We start from the raw sequence: 10,341 nt of genomic DNA on the forward strand, positions 1-10,341 counted from the left end.
AAGCGGTCCCTTATTTAATGCCTAGCCCGTGCCCAGACCAGTCCTACAACAGGACAGGGAGCTGGATGGGTGTGTGTGTGTAGAGCTTACTGTACAAGGGAGATGACATTTTCTCAGCCTGAAGGAGATCACAGAATTAGAAAATATTTAGTTTAAAATCTATACAGAATGACCCATAAAGAATGATCTGCCTGCTGCCCCAGGTTGTTCAGCCCCCTCCCCCCACCCCCAGTACTGTTCAAACTCTACCTCATTCACCTGCATTTTCTCTCCTTCATTTTTTAGGATTACTTGAATTTTTCTTATTTATTTATTAGCTGTTTTCCCAACCCCAATACAAGGTCTGAGACCTTGCCTGTCTGGACCCCTGCTACCCCCTGCCTGGCTGCTAAACGTGTATTAAATAAATGAATGGATGTCCCACACCCAAGGGCACACCCCCGGTCCCCTGGGTTTGGGCCTCTTGAAGATGGCAAGCAGAAGGTACCAAAGGAAGTGGGATCCCCAGCTTCCCCGAGTCTCTTCTGCACACTGGAGCTGCTGACTTCACCTAAACAACCAGAGGTAGCCTGAGCCAGAGACTTATGTAAGCTGCTGGGGCAAAATGAGCTCTGTGTGTAGGGTAGGGCGGTGTGTGTTGAAGCACATGCATCCTTGGGCCAGATCCCCTGGGCTCAATCTGAGGCCTCCCACCTGCCAGCCAGGTCACCTGGGGCAAGGTATGGCGCCCCTCTGTGCCTCAGTTTCCCAGCATTTTAGTTGGTGTACTGAGCTCCCAGGGTTGTGAGAATTGAACAGGCTGACACACGAGGCACCTAGAAGCGGATCTGGCATACAGTGACCTCTCTTGTCAATAGCAAAGAACACGGTGGAGATTCTCTGGCCTGAGCTCAAATGTCATCTTAGAGCCAGAGGATGCTCCTGAGCAGGGTGCTGGGTCCATCCCCAGTGATCTGCTTCTCCCCCCTCCAACACGCCCCCTCTGGGTCCCTCCCCACGGGCCCTCAGCCACTCCACAGCCACCTGCCGTGCTGCCTGGAAGAGGCGGCAGCTGGTCACAGGCCAGGCCACCCCCGGTGAGTAAATCAGGTGGACACTTGGACTCTGACCAGAAACGCATGGCCAAGACCCTGCCTCTGCAAATCGTCCTCCAACACCGATGTGAGTTCAGATCTCTGGAGTCCCTGGCTATGAAGTGTGTGAGGGCAGAGCTTTTCCCTGAGCAGCAGGAGGGAGAGGAGAAGGTCTGCATTTCGCCCGAGCGCCTCCGCCTCTAGCCTGACCCCTCTCTGTGCCACGGCTGAGAACTTCCTCCAGCAGCTGCTGCTGAGCACGGGGCAGTGCCAGCTGGTGGGGGAGGGATGGAGCCTGCAACTGAGCCGTGTTTGTGTCTACTAGGAACTTCACAGGTAGACCCTCCTTTGATCTTCAGGATGTTCTTCTGAGGCAGACGTCATCCCGGCCCGTGTCCGGATGAGGCAGGTGGGAATTCAGAATGTGACCTTGGCCAACGCACAGGTGTCTCCGATGCTCAGTGATGACTGGGACGGAGGTGGCAGAGGGTGGGCGGGCTTGGGGGCGGGAGCGGCGCCAGTCTCCAGTCCGTGTAGGAAGAAACACCTTCCCCCCACCCCCAGCTGGGAACCCCCACCAGAGTTCAGAGAACATTTCCATTCCCTTCCAGGGGTTTCTCCAGGTTGTCATCATAGCAATGATGAGACGATTAATGGCATTTAATATCTCCTAATCAAGTCCACAGTTTCCACGTGTAGGACAATTTCTGGTACACGATGTCTCCTAAGGAAGCTGACACAGAGAGCATGTGCCGGGTCTGGAAGAATGTTTTCCACAGCCAGGCCACACCATGCAGACATGCCGGTGGTGGGGACCAGGGGCCAGCTCTGGAGTGAATCGAAGAAAACATAGTTGCCTTCACCAGGCAGGAGGTTCCTGCTCCCAGGGGAGTGTGGGACCTCTGCCTGAGGAAGTCAAGAAAGGCCACATAGAGGGGCCTGCCCTGCCGCTGAGTCTTGAAGGACGAAACAGGTGTTTGCCAGGCAGAGACGCAGGTAGGGAACAGCCTCCAGGCAGTAGGAAGAGCATGTGCAGAAGTTTGGAGTCAGGGAAGGGCCTGCCCTGCCAGGAATGAAGAGCACAGAGTGACTGGAGGGTCCTCCCGATACAGTGGGAGGTGAGGGGATGGAAAAGGGCCTTGCAGGCCCCACTGAGGCGGCGGGGGGGGGGGTGCTGCTCCCTCCAGACAAAGGAGAGCCGGTCCTTTAAAACAGGAGTATATCATGTCCCAGATCAGAAGCTGGTTCTAGAAGGGCCTCTTGGCGGCCATAGGAAGGGTAGCTGAGGGTTAGACAGACTGGAAGCAGGATGTGGGTTTGGAAGGCCTGAGCTAAGGCCATGGCAGCATCAAGCGTGTCCTTGCTCCAAGCCACTGGGAAGTTACTAAGTTTCTTTATCATAAAGGGTGGTATGGAGCTTTTGTATTTACAGTCATGCTGGTGGGTCAGCATCGCTGTCTTAGTACAACCCGGAGGGCCAGCTTGCACGGAGTGGGGCCGGGGCGGCAGTGGAACCAGACCCCGGCCAGCCGCCCACCCTGCAGCCCGGGCCAATCCACCACGGTCACAACAGTCCGACCTGCCTGTGAAGGTGAGCCTGAGTGCAGCTGAGACCTTCAGTGGCCATGGACAGCAATCCTCCCTGACCTCTGCCTCTGTTGCCCCATTCACAGAAAGGGACACATCTCCCCTGATGCCAATATTATGAATAACTCAGGCAATGACTACCCTAAACAGTTGCCGTGTGCCAGGCATTGAAATACAAGCTTTCTGTGGGTTCTCTGTTTTAACTTCATGACCATCCTAGGGGCAGGCTCTAGAAGGGCAAGCAAAAGCCAGAATGACAGAAGGGTCCCTGCAGAGAAGGGAGAATCAGTTCAAAATCATCTGAACTCTGAAATCCCCAACCAGCTGCTCTGTTTTGATAACAGAGTACATCATGTAGAGAAATCTCTTCCTCCCCTCCTCTCTCGTCCCTCCGCATCCCACCAGAAATCAGAGTGGGTTTTTTTGAAGGCCTCTAGTACATGCTCTTTGTCTATCAAAATGTCCGCTGAATATTTATCACACAGAAAATAAAAGCTCTTCATTATTTGATGGGGTGGCCTTTCCTTGGGGACTTTCATTTCTACCCAACCTGGGAAGTGACTCTAATGTTGAATGAAGTGGTCTGTGGCCTTCATGGTGTGCTCATTAGTTACGCTCCTCAATTCGTGGTTTTAAAAAGACATTGAACTCTACAGGTGCACACTGAATTCCTCACCTAACATTCACCTCTCTGTAATGAGGCCCTAGAGAGTGACTTGGAGGCAAACTGGTTCATGCCAAGCGTTTACCTCACAGAATCATATCTGGGGCGGGGGGGAAGGCAGGTGTGGGCTACAGCAAGTCCAGTGGATTGGAGGTAATTCCATGCAGGATTCTACTGTTATTTACTTAGGAAGACGGCTCAGCTGGCAAAGTTAACTAAGAGCAGAAGGATTCTAAACAACTGCTTTTGCAAACTTTCTCGTGTACCATTTCAAGAAATGTTGCATGACTCGCTGTTAGCAGGTGTCTTCAAGGGTGGAGATTTGTGTTGCCGAGCTGGAGAAGGAGAACACTTCTTTGTTCCTCTACAAAAAGGCCAACAGAAAGTCCAACCATCCCTGGGGCCATATGCCAGAGAGCTGTCCCATGCAGTGTCTGAGAAAGAGAGGATCTTGGGGTTTGGTCAACCCTTGCACATGATCTAGAGGCCAAAGGGTGTCAGCGAGGAAAATGGCCTCAGGGCAAAGCTATGCCAGAGTGGGGACCAGGGAGGAGAGTCTCTGAGGCCCTTGGCATATGGCAACTGTGGCTTCCCTGGGAAGCCATGGGTATATAGGAGATGCAGTTTCCTCTCTGGTCTTGAAGCAGAGTCAGGAACTGCTGAGAAAAATGCCCATCAGAATTCTGTGGTCCTGGCCTCCGAGGGAAAGGTGGGCCACACACCTTTCCCAAGCAGTCTATCAAGGTCAGCCTCCATGGCTTACTGGTAAACCTGAAGTATTGCCTAGAATGAGGTTAAGAGAGCAGAAATGCCTGACCCAGGACTCTCAGAAGACACCCCAACACACTGTGGAGTGGTAGAAGGACCCCTGGTCTCAGCACTGGGAGACCCCCCCCGCCCCACCACCTCCAGTCCTGACCGTCATATACCAGCTCAGCAAACACATGCCTGGGAGCCTTTGTGAATCTCAGCCTCCTCTACAAAGTGGGGATAATGTCAACACTCGCTCTGCTCAACACTTTCCAGAATGGGTCTAAGGAACCAAAGAGAGAGTAAATGCAGAAGCACTTTGTACACTGTGCCCACGCCCAGTTAGGAGCTGAATGTCTCAGTGACCCTACCCACCCGAGCCTCTGCATGGGGCCCCGAACTGCCTGTGGGACTGGATCTGAACCCCAGCGTCTCCTGTTTCTGCTTGACCAAATCCCTGCGAGAACAGTCCTTCAAGCCTGGGTGTTGATGTTAATTTTAGGGTTCCCGAGATATTCATCTAAAATCGGTAAATCTTTACAGCACCATAGATGCTGAAAGGTGTGCTCTGGAAAACAAATAAAAAAAGATCCACCACGTCTGTGCCAGAAAACATCCAGTGTTGTCGGAATATGGGAGGGCAATATGGGTCTCCTGCCCAGACCTGGTTTCTAAAGCAAAATCTAGCCCTCTATTTTGCAATCATCAACCAGAAGGTCAAGGTTGAGAAGGCCCCTGAGCCATTTTCTTGTGGAGGGAAGGTGGAAGCCAAGACCAGCTGTCTCAGAAACCAAGGGGAGTTGCAAGGCAACCAGGGGGTCATCTGCCCAAATATAGAAAGAAAACCTTTACCTAGATTCTGCTTCCAGAAGGGATTCACAGTTTGCACTGGTAAAACGATTTCCTGGCTGAGAGCTGACCTACATTGCTGTCCCTGCCCACATTGGTAATTGTTTACCACGGGGGGGCCTGTCCTTTGGCCACCATCCTTCCTCTGGTTTCCAGGCTAATTGGTTTCCAGTGGTTCTGTTGCACCAACTGTACTGAATCCCTCCCTGTGATCTGTTCACTGGCTTCCTTGAGCATGATCAGGGAAACAGACGCCCCCAAAGGCATCATAGTGGCCCCAAAGAGGCATTCCTCTCACAAAAACTATCTTTGAAGATGGGGTCGTTTGTCTGTTCTTGAAAAATGCTTGCGACCCTATGGTCATGGAGAAGGGAGAACACGGGGCCGGGGCGTGGTGGGGGGGGGAGCGGAGTAAGACAGGAGGCAGGCAGGTGGAATTGATGGAGAGGTTCTCTGCTTTCTAAAGACCAAAGATTAATCAAAGCAGGAAAGAACTGTGAGGGGCAGAGAGGGAAGTTGGCATGAATGCCTCACTTAAGGAGAGGCAGGGAAGCTCTACCCTCTCGGCTGGGAAGCCAAAAACTCTACAGTGTAAGGAGGGTCACAAAGCAAAGTGCTTTTAGATAAGTCTCAGGTGCAGGTCCTTACCCGGGACGGAGTCCCCCCTTTCCATTCTCCAGAGGAGGAGACTAGATCAGGGAGGGGGAAGTGACTTGGCTGATTAGTGGAAGAAGCATCTGGACTAGCTCCTCAGGCTTCCTGATGACGGAGCCAACGGTCTTTTGACTCACTGGACAAATGCCACTTGTGCCTTCCCCTCTAGAGCCCCGTGTGGGTTTTTATCTGTTTTATTCACAGCTATGTCCCGAGTGCCTTGGGAAATGCCTGGTATACAGAAAGAAATCAATCCTATCTTTGGAATAAAAGAATGCCCTATTGACCTTCAGGCATCATGGATTTGGGAAATATCTGGCTGCTTTAGGGCTCTGACCTATAAGGGCATTATGTGGGAACTTTTTTTTTACATGTCAATCACAGTCCAGATTCAGCACCTTGAGGAGGGACATTGTTGTGACCGGCTGGAGGGCTGCCCACCCCCATGTGCTCCATGTCGATGCGGGACTGGAGGCAAAGGAGGGCAGAGGAAATTGTGAATTGTTCAAAGGCCTTTTAGTTAAAGGGATTCAGTGAAGAAAGACGGGCCCATGTGGAACAACTAGGGGGCTCATGGCCTCACGATCAAGGCCAGGAGAGGAAAGAAAGGGGCTCTGGCATGTGCGGCTGGGGAGGGATAGCTCAGTTTAGGAACACTGAGTAATGAGCCGAGGCCCTGCCAGAATCAAGAGAAAAAGGCGAGTCAGAGATTTTCTTCTGATAGATGATTACAGAGGTTGGGGGACGTATTGGCTTTTAGGACATGCTGCCGGATGTCACTGTGATTCGTTCGATGCGAGGCCTCTGGTGAGCAGTGCACCCCAATTATAAGTGTTCCTGTGGGAAAATACAATCTGCATCATGAAAATCCTCTTTATCGCCTCTTTTCCAGGGATGTGTTGGGCTGGAAAGCAGGGCTGTCTATGCTTCTGCGTCTCAACAGAGTCCTGGACACTGCAACAAAGCCCAGCTTTAACCAAGCGCTTTGGAGGGGAATTAATTTCGGAGGGCAGGACCGTGATGGTAGAGAGGCTATAGAAGCAGGTGGAAGTCAGACCTCACTGGGAGGAGGGGCGGAGGGCTTTCTGTTCAGGGGCTGCCAGGCAGCAGACCTTTGGCCCTCGGTGTCCGGAGGCTGTTCCATCATCCAGAGACCTCAGAACTCTTGTCCTGGGGTAAATCAGGCCATGGGATGCTGCACTGGGACTCAGCCTGTGCCCTGGGTGCGGAAGGTTTTGTCAAATCCTTGCCACTTTGGGGCATTCCAGTCCACAAAAGTCCCTGAGTCCGATTCCCTAGTTAGAAAAGCAAAGCAGTATGAAAAGTTCCCCTACTCTAATCAGCTCTGAAGAAATTAAATGAAAGGAGCACATTTAGAGGTTAACAGCCCCACCCTTCATACTCACGTTCACTGCTTAGGACTCTGCCAGCAATCTTCGGTTCGGGGCAGGATGGGCTCGACCTTCTGGCTGGAATGAGGATGGTCCAGGAGTCAAGGGAAGGCCCAGACTCCGAAGGAAGAGAGTGCCGTCAAGAAATCCTTTTGCTGTTTTAGGATATCCATGAGAAACTAGACTAAGATTTATCCCAAGGCATAGCCATATGTTTCGAGTCAACATTTAGGATTTTATTTTGAGGGAAAGAAGTTAGGCATTGGCGTTCACCTTTCTCTCCATCCCTCACACTGACACTGAATAATGCAGCGTGCAGTTTCCACAATCGTGGGTAACAGGCTACTCCGTGTATGTGCCTTTTAGCTGGAGACTGGCTAAGAAGCCCACATGGTGTGCGGTTCCTCCCAGCAATCTGCTTTAACCAAGGTCAGGCAGTCCCTAGAGCACGGGAAACTGGGGTCCTGAGCCCCTCCTCCTCCCCATCCCTCTGCTGGGATCTGGGTAACCTGTGCATCTGGGCACCGGGGAACATAGACTTGCAGGGAATTTCCAAAAGGTGGGAAAGGGAAGTAGGCTTGAGATCAGAGGCACAAGCTTTTTCCTGGGCTCTCGAAAGAGTGCACAGGGCAAGAGCTTGGGAAGGGCTGAGGCTGGCAACCCACACCTCTTTCTCTTCTCCCCTCAGGGCATTGGTAACCTGTGGCATCTCCTGCCTACTCCGTCACATGGTGTCATGGATGTGGCCTTATCCCGGGCAGAGTTTCAGGGCAAATTTGGTCGGGGGCGGGGGGGCGGCAAGATGGACAACTGACTGTTCTAACCTTGCACCCATCCCCGAGAGAATCTGGCCAAGTCATTCCATAGGACAGTAAACAATGGAGGTCCCCACCTATGTTCGCCTCCAGCTCAGCAGAGGTCTGAAATGCCACTCAACAGACACTAGAAGCTCTTATCTTCTGGTTTCATTATTGTGGTATTATACATAGCTCCGAGAGGGCAGGACCAAGGCTCAACTGATGAGGTTCTGTAACGTCGAAGCTGCCTCTGGCTGGCTGTGTGACATCCGGGAAGTCCATTTCCTTCTCTGGTTCTCAAGCTTCTTTGATATCAAAGGAGGACAGCTGAGTCTTTGGTCTATTTCAATGACGCTCCCCTAATTAAAAAAAAAAAAAAAAAAAAAAAGGCACCAGAGGGCGCTTTTCTTCCTTTTTCCACTAGATGGCACTGTGCCTCCAACTGCGGCGGCAGGACCTGGCCCACTCCGGTGGGTGTTAACACATTTGCTCAGCAGTTCACTTGGCGAACGCCGCGAAGGCAAGGGTGGTACTGCTCTGTCAGGACCAGGCACCGATGGTGCAATCGGACTTTGCAGGTTGAATCAGGGCAGAACAGGACCTGGTCAGGAGCTTCTATTGCAAAAAGCAACTTGGTTTTAAAGGGATAAAACTCTGGTTAAGGTTGGGCAGGCTAGGCGGGTCCTAGCCTCTGATCCTCACAGCATCTCCTGTGTTGCCGCATGTATACCTTGTTTTCGCCAGGACAGCGTCCCAGAAGATTCTGGTGCAGGCTCTGGGCTGGACCTCCCTTTGAGGCTCTGCTTTCTAGAATGTCAACCTCACAGCTCAAAGACTCTGGTTTAAAAGAACCTTAGAGCAAGTCCCGTCTGCTGCATAGTCCCTGCCACGGAGTCCTCGAGCTGAGTGTCCAGGTCACCTGTGACCAGCACCTCCCCTCATGTCTGAGTCAAAGATAAGACTGACATTCTTTCCTTTCAACTGTAATCTCGATTTTTTTTTTCAAAGAGAAGTTCAACTAGCTTAATTCAAATATTCCAGGAGAACCACATTTTTAAAATGTAGCCACTAAGTCCTTTTTAGAAAATCTGAAACAGTATTGGATAAAATACTGTACTATTGGATAAAATACAGTATTGGATAAAAATACTTATAGTCTTTTGTGTGGGGAGAACAAAACCTGTACAGTGCCTAAAATTATATTAAATTTTGTGCATGTATGTGGGCGAATATTATAAGATAAAGAACAAATAGAAACATAGTTTTGTGTACAACATTTGTGTCGTTATGGGGGAGTTTTTTTTTTTTTAAGTCAGGACCTTCTTAGTTTTGTTCTGTTGTGTAAAAAATATCAATAGCAAATCCCTGATGATCAGGATCTACTGACTCCTAAAAAGCTCCCTGCATTTCCCTAAAAATGTGTTTCGGTTTTATAAAACCCCTTTTCAAGCTCTCTGCCCAAAGGTCAGAATTTCCATCAAGAGTGACTGTTCTTGAGTTATTTTTAAAGATTCCCTTTCTGAACCTCGCCATTGATCCTTTTTCCCATTGATTTTGTAAAAATGCAGTATTTGGGATATAACAATAATTATTTGTTTTTCTCTCTTTAAATTGAAGGCAATATTATATAGGAAAGCTATTTCATAAAAAATTAATTCATAATCTTACCACTACAAAATAAGTACCTTCCCCATGTATATTCCCACCTGGATGTTGGCCACAAACACAGCTAGTTCAGTATAGTTGTAGTCATGGAATACATGCTCTTTTGCAGAATCCTTCTTTTTAGAAACCTGCCAATATTTTTCCAATATCTGGCTAACATAGTTTCCAATGCCAAAATTGTCAATACCTGATACAAAGATCCTGCAGAATGATACTCAGCTGAAGCTAAAATGCTACTGGGGAATTACATTACCGAACGCAACCTATTTAGTTCTTAGAAATAGTAATATCTCCGGGTTCTGATTAGTGTCAAAGGACAATGAGGCACCCACAGACGTGACTCAGCGATCCTTCGCCCAATCCTCAGAATTACTTGGCCCCTCGTCTGCATTTCCCCCCACTTCCCCCCATGTCTGTATGGAGCACATTTGAAGTTTGGTCTCACTTAACTTATTGTTTACCCATCTGTGTGTGGTTGCCGTTGGGTTGGTGTCTCCTTACCTTTCTCTCCTGGCCCATTGCCGAGCACAGGGATTAAACTCAGAGTGAGCGATTCCCAGGAGGGCACCTTCCTGTGTCAGAGACACTGGGCTTCAATCTGTGGCAGAAACTGGGCTTCTGAAAGAAGGTAAGAAATAAGAAGGAGCCATCTCCCAATGCCCAGAGTTAGGGAAGAATTAGAAATATTTCTCAAGTACCAAGAGTCTGCCTTCCGTCTCCCACCTGGCAGGGAGGAATGGTACTAACCGCTGTAGACACAGGGGTTTATACACACCATTCACTGCCCCGGTTCTTCTATAATCTCAGTGATATCCTTTACTGGTCTATGCAAATCTAGAGAATTCCAAACAGTCCCTTTTCTTGGGGTGGTGCTGCCTGCTCACCCGCATACCAGGCTGTCTCCAGCTGCT

The sequence above is a fragment of the Zalophus californianus genome, chromosome 4 (assembly GCF_009762305.2).
Source record: "Zalophus californianus isolate mZalCal1 chromosome 4, mZalCal1.pri.v2, whole genome shotgun sequence".
NCBI classification, from domain to species: domain Eukaryota; kingdom Metazoa; phylum Chordata; class Mammalia; order Carnivora; family Otariidae; genus Zalophus; species Zalophus californianus.